Genomic DNA, 23,379 nt, shown 5'->3' with positions numbered 1-23,379 from the left:
TTTGGCTCTTATTTTCTATATTTATTGCAATCCAAATTCCAAACACATCAAAAAGGAAGCATATTTTTTTTCTTCAGAGAATATGTTTTCCTATTTAATTTTGTAACTCAAACTAATGTTTGCACGAATCAATTGGCAGTGCGTTCGTCAAATCATGTATAGTGCATCTTAATAGTACACAACGATCAGTAAGGCAAAAATTATTCCATTATATTTTTAAGTAGAGAAAATTGTGACATGATGGGTTGTATCATGCATTCTTTCTGCTTTTTAACTTTTTTTTAAAGCATCAGGCGCTTCAAAATCAAAAAGTGATTAAAATTACACAGTAAAACATATAAAACAAAACATTTTTAGCAGCAATTACCTTCAAACGAGCCCAGTAAGAGATTCAAAAGATTTGAAAATTGGATTAAATATTTAATAAAATATTTAAAAACAATGGTTTTTTCTGACGCAAAAAAGGAAAGAAGGAAAAAAATAGTTTAAAACACTAATTTCGTTACAAATTTACGTGACAAAGTGAAAATGCCTCAGGAATGAATAAAAAGCAATAAAAATGAATAAATTTCTGCATGAATAAGTCTTATTTATTTTTAAAAAATTATATTCATTCAAAATTAATCTCGGTACTCAATTATAGAAGGATGATAAAAGTTGAAGAAGGGTAAAGAAGTGTGCTATGATAAAAATTTCTAGGAAAAAAATAGCTAAATAACAATTTATTGAATTGTTATTTTACCTTGTTCAAAGAAAACAGTCAAATAACCATGTATAAAATGGTAATCAAATTGTTAACTGTGTGAAAAACTGTTTATTAACTGCTTTTACCAAATATGGTTAAACAACCAGAAATTTATTGCACCAACTAAATACACCTAAAAACAACAACAAGTGTATAAGAGAATCATCATCCCATATTAAAAGCAACAACAAAGGTGAATGTAAAAACTACTTTTCTCAAATGATTATTTTACTATAAAAGATGAAAGTCGCCATCATTAACATCATATGATACTAAACAAAAAAAGTTTTTAGTATTAACATCCTAAGTTACTAGTTAACATTTATATCACAAAACAAGAAATATTTGCTGTATTAAAACCGTATATGTCACTATTAATCAAGTTATATGTCACTCAATAAGAAAACCTTTTTAATATTAATATATTTTGTCAATAATTAACTTTATAATTAACATCCTTGAATTAACATCTATGTTTAAAATTCCTCATAATAAAAAGGAGAATATAGTAGAACTCATTATAAATTGAAAGAGCGGGTCTGAAAAGTAAAAAGATAATCGAAAAAGTTATTTTGAAATAAAAGTAAATTAAGATATATTAAGGCATAAATACGTTTTAGTATCAATACTTACTACGTCATTCACATTTAAATGTCATTACCAGTGGCTTAGTTCAAACTTCAATATGCCAAAAGGCTTATTGTCAGTTGTAATAATACAGGTGAAAATTGCATGAACGGAGCGTAATACAGCATTTGTGAGTAGAACTTGGTACGTCAGCTCACGAAGTTATTCAGTTGGAGTAGATGCCGAGAACTTCGAAATAATTGCTGTGACATTTACTGTCGGAATATACGGGTCATGCGAATTCTCGTTGCTTACAATTTAAGGTGTAATTAAAGATTTGGTCTTAGAAAGTTTTAGACTGCCATGAAAATTAAACGCAAACACTTTCAGGAACTTGGCAGAGCAGAAATTATATCCATAAAATATACCGTATGTAAATTTTAGTTTAATGAAGGACAGTAGATTACGTGCTCTTTAATTTTAATGTAATACATAGCAAGTATGTAATTTTAATATAATACTAGCAAGTACTAAATCTTGTCTTATAAATTTATTTTAGAATATGATACAAGCATAGATTATTCTCTTGTGAAATAATAAATAGGAAATGTAGTTTTTGTTTGATATTTTCTATTTCCTGTTTAGATTTTTTAATGGTGGTTTATTGGTTTTGCATTGATTACAACTTAAGTTCTTTTTTCGGTTGCTTTGAAAATGACCAACAAATTGAAAAATTATTAAATGAAAAACAAAAGGATACAGAGTTGTACAACTTGCCAAGTTCTCACTGAGATTAATATTTTATGCATCGTAAATAGCACTTTGTATGTGGTAACTGTTTACCGGAAATTTTGATTTCCAGAATAGTTCTCTTTACCACACATCTAGTAAAAATTACAAAACAAAAAAGTTAATTTAACCGAATAAATGGTTTTTATGCCATGCTTTAAGGTACAAAAAATTACCAAATTTTACCACATTTACCACACATTATAAAACAATATTTTATTGTTAATTTTACAAAAATAATTATTAAAGGGCTTTGGTAAAAATTACCGAGCTTCTTAGTGTTCTCATAGTGCCAGAAATACTGTAAATTTTACCATAAATTTGGTAGTTTTGACCATGCTTTTTTTCTCTATGAAAGAAATGCGATAACTACCATATTAAAGGTTGTAGTAAATTTGAGCCACATGTATGATTAAAAATGCTCCAATATTTAAGAGTGAACATGCTGAAAAATTTCTAATAATTTATGAAACTGCAACACATATATAATATTCGTTTTTTGGAGAAAGTTTAAAATGGATCAGAAAAAAATTTGCAAAATGTTAAATTAGAATAATAAAGTGAAATATTCTTACATTGAATAAATAAATGAAATCTAGTGAACACGACGAGATTTGAAGTGTCCAATAAGGCTTTGTTAATACTTTAGTTCAATATCACACAATACTTCACTACTTGATGTGAATTTATCTTGAAAATGCTTCGAATGTGTAACCCTTTCAATGCAGTGAATTTTTTTTACCTCATTCACTTTACAAAGCTACGTACGTTCCTTTGTAAAATCACTAAACCGAGTACTACAGTTATTCAAATAACTTTTAGTAAGTGTTCGAATCTATTTAAAATTTTAGAATTCATTTCACTAAAAAGTACTTCAAGTTTAAAACCTTTACAAAATAAAACTATCTGCAGAGTGTTTCCTTTTCATCATTAATTTAAAATGTCGCTGTAGAATATATTAGGTAACTGTTTTCCACTATTTTCCATTAAAACACTCTAAAAGATTAAACTGTTCGCAGATGAATAATTTAGCAGTAAATTAGGAAGAGAATGATGAAGAATATGTTATGTTGCGAAGCCATTTGACAATGTTTTTGAACTTTAACTAAAAGTATGTTTAATTTGTTTTCAGTTTTTATTTAAAACAATGTCCATTAGAAGTTTTAAAATGTTTCCTTTTTTAATTTCAAAAGTTGTTGTAAATTCAACCTGGCAACTATAACTGATTAAAAATTTTAGGTACTTTTCAGTATTATTTCTCTATTTTCTCTCTTTCTGTTTTTTAGTACAAAGCCACGAAGTCGCGCCTGTTGGCGCTAAGGAATCAGACAAGACGAAGAAGAATTTGTTTTAATTCAGACAAAGAATTGTTATAAGGACTAGTTTAGAGGTTTTCATTTTACATATTTGATAAGCTAACAAATAATACGATGCATACCAATAAACATACTGGATGACTCGGAAATAACTAATAATTTAAAAAACCAAATGGAACAGGAGACAACAATGCGACACAAACAAAGTATCTTAAATGACTATTAATTAAATGATTGTATTTTCACGTTCTAGGACTCAATCTTAAAGGTTCATGGAAGTGGCTTATGTAAATATGTTTAGTAGTTTGTGCAGACGATATTTTAGGTTTCGAAATCAGGCGCAGAAATGCATTTTCTCTTAATAAACATACATTTTTTTTATATATATAACATTCCTAAAATATTGAAGGTTGCCAAAATATGGTCTCATAGCTTCGTCAGGAAAGCGTTTCAACATTTGAACTCCTTAGTGTTAATTCTACTTTTTGCGTATTTCTCTATATCTCGAAAACGAAGAAAACGCTAATCTAAAAATAATTTTTAATAGCTATTTTATTAATTTTTTTACTTTCATGATTTTATCATTTTTTAATTATTTTATTATTATTTTTATTTTTATTATTTTTTAATTATTTTATTATTATTTTTATTTTGATGATTTTATTTCTTTTTTTTTTTTTGGATGATTTTTCTTTTTATGATTTTATTACTTTCTTTATTTTTACGATTTTATTATTTTTTTATTATTTTATTATTAGTTTTTTAATAATAGTCGAGAAAGTTTCGATTGTGAGGTATAAATTTTGCATGGCTTTAAAAAAAGTTATTTTACATGACAAAATTCAAAAATTGAATGAAATTTAATATATAGTTCTTGAAAAAGAAAATTTGGAAATAGATTTTTTTAAAGTATTCAGCGTTAAGAAACTGAAACCAATATTGAAGGTGAGAAGCGTTTAAAACCCTTTGAGACCATATTTCCTGGTGTTTGACTACTCTTATATTTTAAGGGTTAAGATTTCAAATTTGTCATAAAAAAGGTAAGTTTATTCAGAGAAGGTCTGTTTTTCCATTCTTATTAACTTAAAATATCGCCTACAAAAATATTCTGGTACATTTCAGGCTAGTTCTCCGAATAATTAAAATTGCTTCTTTCTATTTAAAATTTCAATCATTCGTTGAAAAGTTATTGAAGTATGTATTCAATTTTCATTCGGCACCCTGTATAATAAACAATATTCTACTTAGGAAACTAAAATGTATTACATTTAAATTTCAAAATTCATTTTATACGACATATTTATTATGTACGACAAAATTTATTATATGCGACATATTTCGCTGTTTGCTACAAAAACTATAAGACAATGTTTTCTGCTACAAGTAAGATCATTTAATTTTAAATATTACCACGGATGTTTATTAACTTTGTCCAATAAATGTCTTATTTTACTTTATTTTATATTCGTCGTTGAACAGCCGGACCATTTTTTTTGATTTACGACTACTGATGTTTAACTCCGTAGCCTTGTAATTTTGAACAAATCCAGAAGACAAGGAAACTCCTGAATCCCCAGAGGTATTGATTTGTTATGGGAACATGGAGGACTTTGCGAGTCGACAGATTTAACGCGCATCAGTCACCATTTACTACACGGGGAGTCTTCGGCCGGCGGGGATCGAACCAACAAACTCTTGGACATGGACCCAGTGCCCTACCAACCAGGCTATCCCGGCCTTTATGTCTTATGTAGTAAACATACGAATCACTGTGCTTTGATTTGGTTTGACAAATGGTTCATTTCCTTTTATTTTAATAATTAGTTACCAATTTCTCCAGCAGATGGTTTCGCTGAGAAGAAAAACTATAAACCAATGTTTTCTCCTGCTTTATCAGTTGTTTTCAACTAAAATTTATGGATGGGTTTATTTCATCTTCAGTCAGCGCCATGTTTTTACTGCCAATAGTGGTTAGATTGAAAACATTGTTTCATAGTTTTCTAAATTCCCAGGGCCATCTGTTGACTAGCTTTGTAATTTTTTTTATCTTGGTGCAAAAAGCAGCAAAATTTGTTTTTCTATCTCTTTTGGTTTCTTCTAATTTTTTTTAAAATTCTCAGTAATTTTTGAGACACATAGTATATCATTACTTCAAACATATTAACAAATAATCTAAACGTATTAATTTTTTCTTATGAATTATATATCTTAGAATAGCTTGCACGTTAATGCAATTTTAATATCTTCTTTTTTTATCAGTCTGAATACTATTAAATTGATATGCATGCGAAAACAATTTTACATACGTCCTTTTCGAAACTTAACTCTTTTCGAAAGTGTTTCAATGTAAATTTACTTTGTAAGAGTATAGAAAATTTCTTAACTATTACACAATACAAAGTTTCCAAATGATTGTACAGAAAAAGAAACACTGTTACCATTTGCTACAAAATAGTTCCCTTTGAACAAATGCTAACTAGCATCGTAACAGATCTAAACAGGCATAAGACTATTCAATTCAAAATCTTCCACTTGTCTGAAGAAGACAGGAATTCTGTATCGATTTATCTTCGCACAGATTGGAAAGGAGACTTTCTACCTGCTTCCAGCCAATTTCAAAGCTGTAATTATGCCGCTCGATTGCATTATAGCGAGGCAAAATTTCGGAAGATAATTAAATTTGTTTACTCTTGATTAAATAGAAGTCCCAAACAATATTGTTTTATATCAGTGCGATATATTAAAAAAGAAACTGCATTAATTTTTTTATGAAATAGGTAAAAGAAATATCTAAATGGAAGAAAATTGCATTTAAAAACATAATGGAATATTTTATATTATTTGAAATATATAGCATATTTTATATTATTTGAAATATATAGAAAATGTATATTATTTGAAATGTATGGAATATTTTATATTATTTGAAATATATAGGATATTTTATATTATTTGAAATATATAGAATATTTTATATTATTTGAAATATATGGAATATTTTATATTATTTGAAATATATATCAATTCAATCAACTACTTTTATGGAACGAATAATTCCAAGAAAGTGAAGCGACAAGACATACTAGTTAATAAATTACTTCATCTGCTCCATAATTGAAATGAGGAAAAGTCGAGTTTCGAGAGATCGAACAAGGCGTTCATTCTCAAGATAACAACGCGTGAATGCTGCTAACAGAACAGCGCAGAAATAAGAAAAGACACAGTTGTCAATGAAAATAGGAAGAAAACAAATAAAACCATAGTGGTGGAGATGAATGAGGTTTTCGACATGTTCGATTTTCATCAGTCGCCTGTCGTTGTCTTAAATAATCATCACACTCGAGGACTTGAAAAATTTTGATTTTTCCCCTTTACTAACGAAGCTACTGAAATTTTTATTGACAAATATAAGTTACTTTTTTTAAATTAAATTTCATAAAGTATTATGTGAAAATATAATATTGGTACGCGTTAATAAAGAGTTAGAATTTCTTCTATAATTGCCAATGATTCCTCAAGCCACTGACTTACGAGAATGCTGGTTTTAGACTTATACCCGCTGCTCCAGCATGTCTCACGCAGTTCCTATGGGGCTCAAATTCGAGTGATTTTTCAGGGATATGATAGAATGTCTAAGCGATAGAAAATAAATCACATTTTCTTCCAACTCGATGAACTTTGTCGTTCTCATCCGAAAAAATAGGAACATCAACAACATACTGTTCATGAAGGTCAGAACAGTCAACACCCGATCTTCCGGATTGCCAATATAAATATGCCGTCTCATGTTAAACGTCAACTCAGTAAGCGGGTTCTATCCATAATATGAACTATCCAAAACTTCACATGATTAAGTGATGCCTTAAGTGAATTACACTTTTCGCCATTTCTCAAAGGTGGATAATCCATTGTCTTTTAAGTTAATATAACTGCAAAATTTTAATAGAATATTATCCATCTGCAGTTGTACCTAAACTGAAAAAAAAAGTATAATCAAAATTATCAGAATATGGTAAAATTTGCCGTGTTTCTGGCTCTATGGGATCATCAAAAAGCTCGGTTAATTTCAACGAAGTGCTTTGGTAAAGATTGTAGCAAAATTAATAATGAAATATAGTTTTATAATATCAGGGGTCTGTCCAGACATTTTGTGAAAGGTCCGTTTTTTGTAAAATTGTGAAAAAATTACTCGTAATTTGGGAATATAAAATAAACGTTAAGTCGCATTCTTTCAAGCACAGTCCGCTTTTGTGAATTTGCGCAAATAGGTCCGTTATTGCAAAAAAACTTTTTCAAGGAGTTTTTAAATTGTAAAGACATACCAAGATTATGCTCAACACCATAAAATTACATTTAAAAAAATTAAATTTTAAAAAATAAACAGCAATTTTAGCTACTAAATCAGCGATGCAACATACAAATATTTGGTATTTAGCCTATACTGCTGAAAGCAGAATATTAACTTCGGGCGAATAAAGGAAGAAGATTTAGTTCGTTTACATCTGTCTTTCTCCCCTCCCCCCTTTCTGGGAAGGGTTGATTGATTAATAAAACAATAATGAAGATAAACAAATTTGTGAAGGGTCCGATAAAAGACAAATTATTTTGTGAAGGGTCCGTTTTTAAGTTAAAATATTTTGTGAAGGGTCCGTTTTTAAGTTAAAATATTTTGTGAAGGATCCGTTTTTATGAAAAGATATTTTGTGAAGGGTCCGTTAACAGACCCACATTTATTCTAAACAGACCCCTGAATATGCGATGAAATTTGGCAAATGTGGTAATTGTATCATGTTACTTAAGAGCATGGCATAAAAATCATTTATTTGGTACAATTTAGTTTTCTGATTTGTATTTTCTACTAAATAATGGTAATATAAGAACTATAATTTTGAAAACCAGAATTTCGGGTTAACCGTTATCATATGAACGGAAAAATTACCAAATAAATGGTTTAAATACCATACATTTTGATTTTATACACCAAAATTACTTCTTTTTTTTACCAACGTAGTTGTTATCATACAGCTCCGTACTTTTACAAAAATTCTTTTTTCTTCTATTCTGAAGTCAGAAAGTGAGTTTATTTATAATGAGCTACTATATTCTATTCCCTTCTAATTCTCACCCTCCCAGAATTACATTTTCTATTGAAGAGTATGAGACATTTATCACTAATCAGTTTATCAGTTTGTTTGTTTTTTCGATTTTCAGGGAAATGTAATTCTTGGAAATTTAAAATCAAAAACACGGAAATTAATATCAGATATCTCAACAATCTTTCTATTATAATACTTTGAGACTTTATATAGTTCAGATTGTTGTTTTTTTTCCCGCTTCATTGAAAAAATAATATAGTCGTTATACATTAGCTGTATTATAATCATACGTCTAATGTCACTCTCGTTTTCTGTTCTAACACTAAAAAATAGATTAGGCGACCTGTTAGTGATCTTTCTACTGTGATAATTACTGTGATCTTATTCATCTATCTGGTTGGGTAAATCGACATCAATACCTATTTGCTTTTTTTTTCTCAGTATCATTCATCGCTTTTTTCCCTTACAAGTTTCATTTGTTTGAAAAACTGACTGATTTTTATTAAAATGCTCAAGCTCCTAAGAGAGCCATCTAGGTATTTTTACGGACAAAAACATTTTTAAGAAAATTATGGGAGTAATCCAATATGATATGAACTAAGATTAAGTAAAGGCGAAGTAAAAATGTTGCTGTTCTTGTCAGTCATTAAGGCAGAGGGAGTGTGATTTTTCCTGTTTACCATTAGCGCCATCTATGGCCAAGAATTTAACTTCTGCCACATCCATACGTCACACCCGCTTATAGGGCGGACCCATTCTACACAGCCATTCATTCACTGATCGTAATTTTGACCTGAACCAGAGAACGATCAATCTCCAATACAGTATCCTCAGAGGTATTGATTTTTTTTATATGGGAACATGGAGCACTTTGTGACCCAACAGATTTTACAAGCACCAGTCACCATTTACTACACTGGGAGTCTTTAGCCAGCGGGGATCGAATTGCCAAAAAAAATCACCTGTAGTATATTCATATTGAAAATTTGACTGGTTTCGATGCCACAAAATGTCTCTTTATTAGCAGTATTTAGCAGCACCGAAGATAAACGCACATTTTACCTTCAATACAGTGAGTAGGGATGATAAAAACATGGTTTACTATGTTTTACTAAGAAATCACAAGATTTTTCACCACAAGCATAATCATGTTTTTATCATTCTTGCCATTTGGTGATTTAAACGTTGTTTTTACCAAATCATAAGACAGTTCTTTTTTTTTTTTGTCCTAACAGTCCAATCAGTAATTTGTTTTAACAATCATGTTTTTAAGCATTTAGAAATTTGATTAAGACAAAATATCTAACAAAGCGATCAGATGTTTGTAAGACTTTAAATTAAATTCTTTTTCGGGAGTAAAAAAAGAAAACTCTTGAAAACAATCTGAAATCTCATTACAATTATCGTTTAGATTACTTTTCAGATTGTTGACAGTTATGGTTTAAGTCATAGTTCCGTAAGTTATTCATACAGCACACTAATAAAAATGAGATAATGATTAAGATTATGATCTAAATATAATACATGCAACATGTAAAGGCAGAGTGACCTCTTTTCACTACGCCTGTTTCTAACAATACTTAACATTGTGAAACAAACTTCACATTCATTTATTTTAGATAAATTATTTGTGTTTTTTTCCTTATAAATATATATTATAAGTACAGAAAATGTATTGTTCATTTAATTAAAAAAAATTGAATTGGATATTTTATTCGACATAAAAATATCGTGTCAATTGATTTAATATGGCTTCATTGTTCGTTTTATATTTCGAGTATTTCAATGAGGGTGAAATTTCAGCTGGTTGTTATCAATCCGATTATCTCAAAAAAATACCAAAAACTAATGAAATGAAAACGGAAGTAGATTAAAATTCTCAGTTTTCTGCTTTCTTTTTACGAAATCAATTACATTATTCTCTCAATTTTTAAAACGTTTAAAGTTCATCAGAAGGGTGAGGAGAATTGAGAAAGACTATGGTTCATCAGTTACCATTTACTACAAGAGGAGTCTCTCCACTTTATTCTCTCCAAGTTTCAAAACTTTAAAGTTCATCAGTAGGTAAGGCTAATTGAGAAAAATTATGGAAACAATAATGTTTTCACAAGTATAGCAAGCAATGTGGTGCAGTCTGAGAACTAAATTAATTGACGACCATTTAATATTTCAGTTGGAATAGTATGACATGAAATAGAAGGTATTGTTTTATGTTTGTTTTCTGTCTGCAGTGTCATAAGTTGACAAATTTTTTAATTTGTTTCATATTTTAGTTATGAAGAGCCCTCTGGTTTTCTAACCAGAACACAGGAAACCATCCTCTTAGTTTCCTTAAATAAATGTTTTAAATTGGTTCATTTTCGGGACACCTGATAATTTTTGTTCCTTAATTCAAAACAGAAAATATATCCTACGTGAGCTAAATAAATATTTTAGCGTTTCTTAAATTCGTAATTCAGGCTACATTTTAGTAGAATTTATATTTTAAGAATGCCCTAAAGCTCATAAATGCACCTGTATTATATATGAATTGTAAAAGTTCATCGTACTTCACTTCATTTCCCGTTACTTCAATTTAAATTTTAATAAATACGTATTTCATTGCCACATAACTTGAACTAATTTAAATTGTTTCAGAGACTGTAAAGATAAAGTCACGCTTACGTCTCAATTGAAACCTTATTATTTATTTAGATTATTGTGTTACGAAATTTAATTATAGCCAAGGAACTAATTTTAAATCTGTAAATTAATTTATCAGTAGTAGAGAAAACCTCGCAATAAAAATTTTAAATTAAACAATCCTCGAATTAAAGAATTAGAAAATTTCATTCTATTGGAAACGAAATTATAAATTCCAATTTTCATAGAGCGATCTTTTTCCTTTTAAGCCACCGTATAAAAATTATATTTAGAATTTATGTAATCACAAGTGATAAAATTATTTTAAATATGAAAATCAATTAGACCAAGTGCTGAAAACTTCATCTCAAATTCAATATCCTTTTGGCAAAGATCTTCCAGTCTTCTCCCTAAGCTATAAATGTTAATTTTACCGAGTTCAACTTTCACATTTTCTCACAATTTTATCGTCGTCACCTATTTGATTTCGATCGAAATGGCTCAAAGATTGAGAGAACAATTTTTACCACCCCCACTCTTTCCAACCTGGTAATCTTTCAATCCTTATTCCCTGTGTGGTTTGAATTAATAATGAATCCACGTCGGGTCTTACGTTTAATGGACTCATAACGATGAATAATGGACGGAAGACTTAAGCACTCGCAAAGAGTTTCAGCAGTTAACGCCTCGCGCACCGTTAGCTTTGAGCTCTAACTGACTATTTTCTTCTTCATTGAGAAAACGTTGCGCCATTAAACTGTGCCGCAATTGAAATGGTTCATCATGCAGAAATGCATTTTTTTTTACAGAATTTTAGGATTGATGAGGTTAAAACTTCTACAAAAGAGCGTTTCTCGTCAACAGAAATTTGCACTGCAAAAACAATTTCGCATATCTTTATAATAAATTCATTGGGGTTTGAATATTATTTTTCATGGAGTAAAACTGCATTGAGTTAATTTCCTATTATTTCCATTAAAGTAGAAGGGATCAGAGTATCAATTCGGTTAGTAGACATAAATTTTTTTTGTAAAGAATAAAACGGGGAATCGAGAAGTGAGAATAAAAATTGAGAATGAGTTGCTGATAGGTATGTATTCTTATTATGTTTTAAATTATTAAGATTTGCGAATTAGCATATCATAGATGTGAATCTAAACACAGCACGTTAAATATTAATTCGCTAAATATTTCATTAACAATAGAGAGTAAAAATTTTATCATTACTACAAAAATTGTTTTTCACTAAATACAATAAAACTTTATATGTTCAATATATTCGAATGAACTCAAAATTAAAATTATTACTATTACTGAAATGATGACCTTTAATATTAATTTTTTTTAAAAATATGTCAAAATGAAAGAAGAAGTATACATATCGGGTGACGCAAATTTACATTAATTCAAAATTAAATAACGTAAAATCTTATTTAATTGTTGAACCTTATTTACGCAAATTTAAAATTACATAAAGTGTTAAAAATTTCGTAATCATATTATCTTTTCACTGTGCTGAACTCTTGAATTATTCATTTCAAATATCAAGGTATCAAACAAAATAAATATACTTTTGAAAACATTATTAAGCAAACTGTAATTATATTGACAGTTTGCTTAATTTCAATTTTCTACTTCAATTAATGTATTGGATTCATTTTAATTTCTGAAAAGAAAGCTGATTACTTGAAGTAAACAAAAATATATTCGTGTAGTAAGTATTTTATTACGATTATTTATTTTAATGCTTTATTAGAATTAAGAAGGAAAAAAAAGAAACATTGAAAAGTAATCGTTGCATTTGTTGAATATTATCACTAGTTTCCTGAGTTTGTATATTTTTAATTTTCCCAAAATGTAAGAGGAAAGAAAAATACTTTTTAAAAACAGTTTCCCCCGAATTTTGAAACTTGAGTAAGAAAAACTTTTATTTCACAGATTGTAACGAAGTTCAACCTATTTGATGATAAGATGGGGTAGCTTTTTTTTAAATTGCTTCCAATAATTTTTTTTCTTTTTTTAAAATAATTATGTGTTTAAAATAGTTAGAAACCGATAAATTCTAGATTTCAAAAATATTTTACATGATTTTTTTATGATAAAATTATCTCTTGCGTGTTTTTGTTCAGTTTTTTTATAATTTGCATTGTTGCTTTTCTTAAAAGAAATTAATTGCTCATAATATAGCATATAATTAATAATTCATTTTAGAAAAAAATTCTGAAAAATAATTTTAAAGACCTTGAAAACCTAATGATTATCTTAAAATACAATCCTTAAAATAATTTTACTCTTTTTCGTTTCATAGTAAAATTGTACCCTTTTTGCTAGTTAGATTTAATTATAGTTTATTTTAATTAAATGAAACATGACTTGTTACACAATGTCTTTTGAAAATGTATTTACAAAAAAAAAAATTTTTCCTGCGAAATTCCGTGTTTAATTCTAAGCTATACAAGCCCTAATTATAAACTCATTAATTCAATTTCTTATCGTTGTGGATTTCTAATTATATTTTTTAGTAAAAATTTACAAGCAAAAACATGCTTCTAGATTATCTTGTTAATTAGAATAAAATACTCCATAAAAGGATTAAATTATTCTTTTCATTTAAATCCTTTGTATTGTAAGAAATATGTGATAATTTTTTTAAATGTTTTGAACGAACAGCACTTAAAAATTAATTTAAAAACATTTTATTTTCTGGAATCTAGGATTTATTTTTTTTTATCTCTGAACCTTATTAAAATTTAATATTTCTTTAAATTATAATTGCATAAAGAACTTCATTACAGATACTGGAAATTTGCAAAGATTAATTTGATAATGGTTATTATTTTAAAAAAAATATTATTGGATCATAAAATATTTTAAATGTTTAAATTTAAAATGTTCATATATTTAAAAGAATTACAATACATATACAAAGCCAGTTCGAGTTTTTATCTTGAATTTTATTTAATGTTTTGCTATGAAGTATTTTAAATGTAGTTTGATAAATTGCCAAACCGGTAGTTTTACCTCAATTTTCGCAATTTTTCAAAATATTTAATTCATAAAGCGTCATTAAACTGAAATATCTTGACTTTACTGTCTGTATATTTTTCCCCTAATAAAATATTTCAAAATTAAAAAATTAAAAGATATCAAACATTAACAGATATCTTAAATATGCAAATTTAAACTTTTGAATTACTTCAGGTTTAAGCTTATAGATGGCTTTTCTGTTGATTAATTAAATTAATGAGCAAAAAAATTTTTTTTTGAGTTACAGAGTAAACGAGTGTTTTGATCTGTTTAAACCATTGCATAAAATTTCCCATAGTAATAAAAAAAATTCCCTTCCGCTGCAAAATCTGTTTATAAGAAAATGTAATATATTTATAATTTTGCTCATTAAGAAAAAAACTTTTTCCCATCTCAGACATTCTAATGAGGAACAAAATTTTATTCTAAATATAGCATCATAAATTAGGTTACTATTTAAGTGCTCATTATGAATAAATTTATGTAAAATAAGCTCAGTTTTTCCTCGTTTCAAAACTTTAAAATAACTTTAATTAACTCAAGTAAAGACATTTTAAAACAATAATTTTAATAATTATAATTATATTTTTTTCACTCACTTAAACGTTAATATATATATTTTTTTCCTTTTAAGAAGCTAGAAAATAATATAAATTCGTATCATCATTAAAAAATAAACCGTTAAATATCGATATTTTTGGTGATATATCTCAATATCAAAAGGTCAGCTGCCCTAAAACTTTCTACGATTCAAGTAATTTAGCATTATTTATGGATTTTCTCATTAACTAAGTCATGTTCTCACTGCTTCATAAAGCTTATTTTTTGTATCAAACACGCTTTTTTCGAGTTATTTTTGTATTGAATGATTAAAGAAAGCATCTACTATGAAATTTCGTCAAATTAAATTTAAAATATTTTTCTCTTAAATTTCTTATGTTTTATTAGAGTTATTAAAAATGTAAATGTAAGCATGGTATCCATCGTCGTTGAACTAACAGAGTGAATTATTACAGAATATAATCGTAATAATCAGGTAAGTTGTAAGTTGCTGTGTCTCCCCACACAACACCTGTACACCTTTTCCTCACACTTTTTTGTGTTAATTGAACGAATTTAAAAAATACATATTTAACAAGGGTGCATAAAGTGTGAGGTAGATACCCTACACCTGGGAATATCATAGACATTCCTTGGGGTAACAAATATTTTTTCATATTTATTTAAATTCTTTTTCCTTTTGCTTTCGTTGAAAAAGGTTAATAAAAAGTATACATTTATAGAAAAAGTTCATAAAGTGTGTTAAGATACTATACACCTTGGGATACTATAGACGTTCCTTGGGATAACAAATGATTTCCCATAGTTGTTTAGATTCTTTTTATTTATTTACTTATTGCTTTCTTTGAATAAAGATAAAAATAAATACATTTATAGCAAGGGTTCTTAAAGTTTGTTAGGGTAAAATATACATTGGACATTTTTGGTGGTAACAAATATTTTCCCATATTTATTCATGATTTCTTTCAATAAAAAAAACTACATATATACAACTAAAGTAAGGACTTTTAAGGTGATTTAGGGCACCATAGAATGTTACTAGAGTTGCCTCTTCAGTCACGTTACGTTTCTTTAACACCAATCAGTTGGTAATTCAAAATCAAATAGTTTATAGGTAAAATTGATGGAATTTTAAATAAATGTATGATATGAATTCCATGTTTTAGTGAGAGAGTTATGAAGGGTTTCCTACCTTTCACTACTTCCTAACAGTGTAAAGCTAGGTCTTCAGCAGACACTGTTCGGAAGAGCAAATATAGTTCGAAAATAAATATTGAGAAAGAAATGAGAAATGTAAGTTTACTAGGTTAAAAAAGCTATGTTATGTGTTATGAACAGCTAGCTCATCCATCTTATTGAAGGAATTAGCAAAATCTTTGTCTGTGGATGGTAATTTCTCTTAATATTTTCTCTTATATTATTAACACTTATTATGTACTATCCAAATGATGATAAGGCATACTTATCGCTTCGTAAAAAACATGAATTAGCACGATCAGAAGTGCTGAAATGGACAGACAATAGTTTTCACTCCATAAATAAAATTCTTCCTCTATGTCTAAACATAAAATGACTGTGGAAAAGTTACGAGACAAACACGTTTAAAGTCGTTTAGCACGTATGGAAAGAGAGGAAGATAATGCTCGAACAATATTATAAAAGAAGGAACATAAGAAACAGGTGTGAAGGGGTTGGAGAGAAACCCTAGGGTGCAAAATGTAAGAAATTAATATCCAAACATTGTGAAAGGTTGACATATAACAAAGATCATTAATCAGATTATTAGAATTTTTTAGAAATATGGAATGATTCCCAGAAATCAAGATCAAAAGATGAAGAAGTGTTGAATGTTTTTAGCAGAGGAAATCTCAAATCTGTGGTGGGTGTTGGTAGGTGGTTTCTTTTTATTATTTAGAATATAAGCACTGGAGTCAGTTTTAAATGTATTATTTATGTTTATATTCTTTTTACTAACCTGCATAGTTTCTGTTTCATAATCTTACATAAATGAAACATATATTATACTCACATGATTAAGATTAACAGCAGACAAATATTATGCAACAGGGATGTTGCGAGAGAATTTTAAATCTTGCCAGGGTGTGGGAATCTGAATCTCTGAATTATAGTCTCTTAATTTAAAATGATTCTGAATCTAATTCCCAATTAAAATGTCATAAAATAAGAGAGAGTCACGCTCTTACTATTGTAACAACTCGCAGTGACGGGGAAGAATTCCTTATTATTTTTAAGACTTCAAAATTCATTAAAAAATATATATAATGAATTCCAACACAAAATAGAGGTTAGATATATTCAATTTGTGACCCAAGCAATTTTTCCAAAAAAAAATCTATTACAATAGTCTGTGAATCTGTAACACAAGTCAAAATTATTTTTGTGAAAAGAATAATCTTGTCTAGAGTAATAGATTCTTAATAAGATCTTAACTAGCAACACACTTTTTAATAATATTTAATAATATGTTTTATTATTTAATAATATGTTTTATACAATGACTTTATATTAATGTATAATTAATCCTTACCTTATGTATAAAATATCTTGTTGGTGAATAGAGCGCATGTCCTCATCTGAAAAGGAAATTATTTTGTTATCAGGTAAAATTTTCTAATCAGACAAATTGCTACAAACAAACTATTATATTCATTTTTATTTGTAGATACGTGCTATTAAAAATAACTTGAAACTGTTAAAAATATCTGATAGGTAAAAATATCCTTTTTACACATTTTCAACAAAAAAAAGGAATATTTTAGAGCAAGATTTTAATCATTGCATCATAATATGCAAAATACACACGGTGTTAGGTGAAACATTCAGTTTCAATTGCATTATATTACTCTTAAAAAATATTTGTTAACTACAAAAAAATGTTTCGTTTATGTTATTGAGTAAAATTGCCTATGTTTCTGAATAAAAGTATCGTTTTAGCACATTGCCAAGAGAAGGAAAAAAAGGAACATTTTAAAGCAAAGTTATAATGGATAGAATATATTATGAAAAATACATATTGTTTTATGTGAATTGTTTTTATCAGTGTCTCAGAGAAATAGATATTACAAGCAGAAAACATCGAGATATTCAATACATATGGGAAAACATTGAACTCAAAATTTAGAAATGAATAACCAGTAAGATAACCCGAGTTTGTAGAATGATTATCACTTCTAAAGGAAGTTATATTGATCGACTGTAGCTATAAGACAAAACTTTATTGTGTTCTTTAAAATATGTGATGAAGTAAGTTTCTTGTATCTCCCAAAATGAAAAAGTTAGATTTCGATAAAATTCTCTAAAGTAATTTCTTTTGCTAACGTAATTATTAAAAATCTTAGCTTCTGATTCCGGCAGAAATGTTGCATCTACGATAATTACAACCCGAGTAATAGGTGTTAGAAAAAAAAACATTAATTATGCAAGACACATACAAGATTTTACTTATTTGCATTTACTGAAGTATCAAGTTTTTGCATTTACACCATAACAAAAAATGATTTTGTCGCTTACTCTTGGAATTTTATATGCACCTTTCTTGTAAAATTCTTTTAAACTAGATTAAAATCTTTTTAATATGTGTGTGTCATTTTTCAGCTGTTTTTGTTTTACATGAAGAGCAATTTTTTCAAAATATTGTTATAATGCTTGTAAACTGCTATGGCATTGTTGCTTTAATTTAATACTTAGTTACTCGTTTAAGCACAGTAATTTAAAGTATAATACTGAAAATGTTTAACAACTTCATTTTGAAACATTTTAGAACGTAAATGGTGGTGTTATAAAATAGGTATTTTTACCTTGCTTTTATCCAAAATTTTAAAAATTGTATAACCAAAATTGCATCAAAAATAATTTTTTTATGCTACCACACATCAAATATTTGTTCTTCAATTATTAGGTGCTTTTAAAAATAAGTTATCAAAGAGGATACTTTAAATAAAAAAATATGCAAGTATTTCCACAGAGAAAAAAATTCCGATACGATACTGAAGGATAATCATATAGTGAATAAAAAAAACATAATTCATAAAACATAAAAAATATATATATACATAAAATATTTCGGCCATTCAGTAGGTAATTTTTTCGTTCATATAGTAACGGTTTACCGGAAATTCGGGTTTTCAAAATTATAGTTCTTATTACCATTCATTTAGTAACAAAATGCAAAACTAAAATGTACATTTAATCGAAAGAGTGGTTTTTGTGCCGCGTTTTAAGGTATCACGTTAATTTTACCAAATTTTATCACGCATACCAAATTTTATCGTAAAATCATATTTTAGAATAGATTTTACCAAACATCTTTTCCAAAACTCTTTGGTAAAAATTACCGAGCTTTTTTGTGTTCCCATAGAGCCAGAAACACGGAATATTTATTAGAAAAACTTTTAAGAAAATGGGAGTATTGAATTTAGTGAGTAATATTCAGGCAATGTACCGAGGTTCAGGTTTTGAGATTTGACAACTACCTACAATAGTAAAGAAAGTTGAATTATTTAAAGAATTTGAATTATTTAAAGAATTATTTTTTTAGCATGAGAAAAATAAAAGGAAACACACTTAATTTTCATTCCAATTGTTGTTGTTTTTCAAATTTCGTTACAACTTATACTATTGTATCTGAATCAATAATAAGTACTTGATATAGTGAATCGCACAATTTATCTTTTATTTTCTTCATAAATTTTTTCATATCAGAAAAATATTCTCCCACTTAGAACGACATTTTAGAGCCTCACTCTAAAAATTTACAATCTACATTATTTATTACAAATATTTACGAAGAAACCTTTCAGATTAAAGTCCACATTTATTTTCATAACTGCCAAACGGCTGTCGCTGTAATTTTAAAAGTGGTGTCTATGCATAGTATAGTTTCTACGCTTTACAAGATGAAATTGCTTAAAGCTCACCCTGGTGGAAATCTGCTGAGATGGCATTCGTGTCTCAAAAATTACATGCGTCTCAAAATATTGAATATTGTCTCAAGAAGAAGATAGAGAAGAAAGAATTGATTTCAAATCTGAAGAGAAACAGTAATTTAGTACAAAAAGAGCTTGAAATTCAGAACGCTTAAAATACATAATTGTATATTTGTGATTTCCTTCGTGATCACATGGCGAAGTAATCTTAGAAAGAAGGACAAAACAAGTAATTTTTTCTAGACACTTATTTTCGTCACGTTTTGTGGATTGGGCATAGATATCTTTCGTCTTATTTTCATTCCGCATGTCGTTTTGAAGCGTAAGCTTACCTTAAGCTTCGAAATAAAAGGCATCGAATGATAACCATCACACTGTAATCAAAATCCCTGAAAATTTACGGTTTTAAACTGGCAGCTGGGTTGGTTGTTCCAACCCGTAAAATTTACGGTGTAAATCCGTAACATCAATTATTTTTTACCATACAAGAACAAGCTTTTTCCGAAAAAAATATTAAGAAAATCCATAGCAATTTTTTACCGTAACAAAACAAATTCTTTCAACAAAAAAAATTACAAATAAAATAAATCTATTGTCTCACTACACTTTTACCATGTAAAAACAAGTTTTTTCTATGAAAGTTACGAAGTAAATCTGTACTCGCAGCAGTTCTGAATATTTCCCTTCAACCGAATTTGTATCCGCCAGTCATCTCTAGGATTCGAACCTGGGTCTCTTCAATGGAGAGCACAAGCTCTGTCCCCAGAGCTACTGCGGATGAAGTGTGTTAATATGAAGAAATAGTGATAGTGAGAATTTCTTTTAATACAAACCATTAAGTAATTGCTAAAAATTTAAAGCAAGCATACAAAATAATCGGAAAATGATTTAAAAAAGGTAAAGTTATATTACGGAACGTAATACTGCATGGGAAAAACTGAAATTTTATTTGAGGATTTTAATCCGCTAGTAATTAGGGTGAAAAACGGAGAAAATAGTCTTGTCTTCAAAACGGCTTTAAATCGTAAAATATACGAAGAATTTCAAAAAAAGAAAACACGTATTTCTTCAGCTCGGTTCTTGTGTTCTTACTGTAAGATCACTTTGCCACGTCCCAATGTAGATAATTGTAAATAAACAAATTCATGTTTTATACTTTCTTTCTTATATTACGCCTACAAAAGGTTTTGCTTTTTGATAATAAATCGCTGGACCTCTACAACTTCGTAGATTACTGAACTCCCTTTATTTTGTTCTATTTTTGAGATAGAAACACTGACTCTGCAGTTTCCATCAGTGTGTCCCGTAAAGGATCTTTTCCTGTAGCGTATATCCACTTTACTATACTTAGGCACCATTTTTATTACGATATTCACAGCTAAAATAGTAGATGCGGATTATAGTGAGCATCCTGGACTAATTCAATTGTAAACAATTAAATATAAGTATTATGCATCATTAAACATGCAAGTAAAGGATAAACTTTCAAATAAATAATTTGAATTAGAATGCTGCATATTTTAAAAATAATATGATTCTATACCTCATTAAGTAACAAGTTACATAAGATTTCTCCTTTAGAAACATGAAATTCTATTTTCTGAAAGTATCGTTCTTAAAGTTTTAAATTTAGTGAGTGCTTTCAAGTATTCTATTCGTAAAATATTCGTCTCGTAGAATAATATTGGGATAATGATATACCCTGAAGAGACATTCTAAGAACCATTAGACAGTTACTTCAATAATTGACTGAAAGAAAGTTATATAATCGAGTGCCATGTGAAGCTGACTAATGATTTGAAATAGCGTGTCATTGACTTTAAGACATCCAAGCACTTGATTTTATGTCTTAAGGATAGAATGACACCGAAATGAAAATTTAGTGCAGTACTTCGACTATATTTTAAGGGTAGAATTATATTTAGCAACAAATTTATAATCCATATTGCTTATATTTGTTTTTTTTGTCAATTTGATATTTATTCCTGATATGTTTCTGAACTTTATTCAATTCTGTTCTGAATTTTTCCTTCTTTTGTTTCTTTGGTGCATCCATTTTTTGAAAGTTTATTTTAAAATATAAAGAAAAATAATGACAATTTAAAATAATAATAAAACCATACTTTTATTTACATCAAGCTAGTGCGAAAATAGTTTCTTCAAGCCCCGACACCATTTCTGATGATTCTTTCGCAAAATGGATCTCCTGAATCTTAATAGATCCCACCTCATTTTTTTACTATCATCCATTGGATTTTGAGAGCACCCCTTGCATATGTTTATTCCTTTTTGATAACTTTATGGTCATGAATTTTATTTGGAGGCAGATAGTTATTTTGACACTATTTCTGTTTTAGTATGCTTCTTATTGTGATTTATTCTTGTTAAAGCATGAGAAATCCACTAAACTAACATTTATTAGTGCCCCCTAATGCATCTTATCGTCATTCTAAATTTGTTGCTATTATCCAGCATGTATCGCTAATCTAGAATTATAGCTCTTAGCTACTAATATCATTCATTTACTCTAGTTCGAAAGCATTATTTTTCATTTTCCCCCTGGAAAAATAACAATGTTCAGAACAGTTTTGCTCCATCATTTTTTCTATTTTATTTATTGTCCGTTCTAAGTCCCGCTGTGGACTGATCGTTAAGACACGGTTCCCAGCAGATCACAGAAGTTTGTGGGGTGACCACTTGGATCAGTCTGTATAGGAACCGAGGGTGTGCGGTATTGGTTCTCGTTAAACTGCTCTCGACTTCGCGAACTTAAAAACCTCGACTTCGAGTGAAGGTCGTTGGGCTACCGAAACGGGGGTGCCACCCCCTGCAGAGGATCAAAATTGTAAATGGCATGTCTTCGGATCATCCTCAGGGATGTTTCCCAGACCGTCACCAATAGCCCATTGTGCTGCTCTAGTGCGACGTTAATGAACTACATCAACAAATCTCCGTTCTAAAGTAAAACAAATACTCCTCTTAAATAAAATATCGTCAATTACAATAAGGTTTAGAAGAGCCGCGATGGCTCAGGGGATAGAGCATTCGCCTTCCAATGCGACGAACCAGGTTCGAATCCTAGTAGATACGAATTCCGCATTCTGCTTGCATCGACCACAGTGCTGACGTGAAATAACCTCAGTGGTAGACGGATCATGGGTTAGAGTCTCCCTACCGTCAGGCTAACTGTGGGAGGTTCTCGTGGTCTTCCTATCCACGAAACGTAAATGTGGGTTAGTTCCATCAAAAAGTCTTCCACGAAGGCGAATTTCTCCCAATACTCGATCCAGGAGTTCCCTTGTCTTCTGGATTGGGTTCAAAATTACAACTCTACGGAGTTGAACATTAGTAGTCGCAAGCCCATAAAATTGGGTCTGCTGTTCAACGACGGTTATAAAATAAAATAAAATAAAGTTTAGAAAATTTATAAAATGTTGAATACAAAGATCATTTTAAGACATTGATGTTTGAAAGAAGGGTATTCCATACCACTCACGATATATTGTGAAGTGTTTATTTTGCTCTATTCATCAGGATGAAGACTTCTTTTGAAATAGAATTAGTAAAAGAGTACGTACTTAATGGTCTGAAATGCAAGTCACATAATGTTCTCCCTCTTGAAATTTTAATATTTATATATTTTGTATAGATAATTTGTAGACTGAAAAACAATTATTGCATTCTTATTATTATTTTGCATTCTTATTCTT

The 23,379-nt window shown here is 28.7% G+C and overlaps 1 protein-coding gene across 3 annotated transcripts in view; it reads right to left on the bottom strand.

The window, feature by feature from the left end:
• The window catches only part of LOC107448419 (uncharacterized), a 153,220-nt gene that overhangs the window by 41,632 nt on the left and 88,209 nt on the right, over positions 1 to 23,379 (bottom strand). For 2 of the 3 annotated variants that reach the window (XM_071181383.2, XM_087159585.1), the window contains exon 2: positions 17,272 to 17,317. The exons of the other annotated variant lie outside the window; for it this stretch is intronic. The gene's annotated coding sequence lies outside the window, so the exon portion shown is untranslated. The remainder of the gene's footprint in view (positions 1 to 17,271; positions 17,318 to 23,379) is intronic. 3 annotated transcript variants of the gene reach the window in all.

This window comes from Parasteatoda tepidariorum, chromosome 3 (genome assembly GCF_982258835.1).
Source record: "Parasteatoda tepidariorum strain Cologne lab strain chromosome 3, Ptep-v5.0, whole genome shotgun sequence".
In the NCBI taxonomy this organism is placed as follows: domain Eukaryota; kingdom Metazoa; phylum Arthropoda; class Arachnida; order Araneae; family Theridiidae; genus Parasteatoda; species Parasteatoda tepidariorum.
This window is presented reverse-complemented; position numbering and strand designations above follow the sequence as displayed.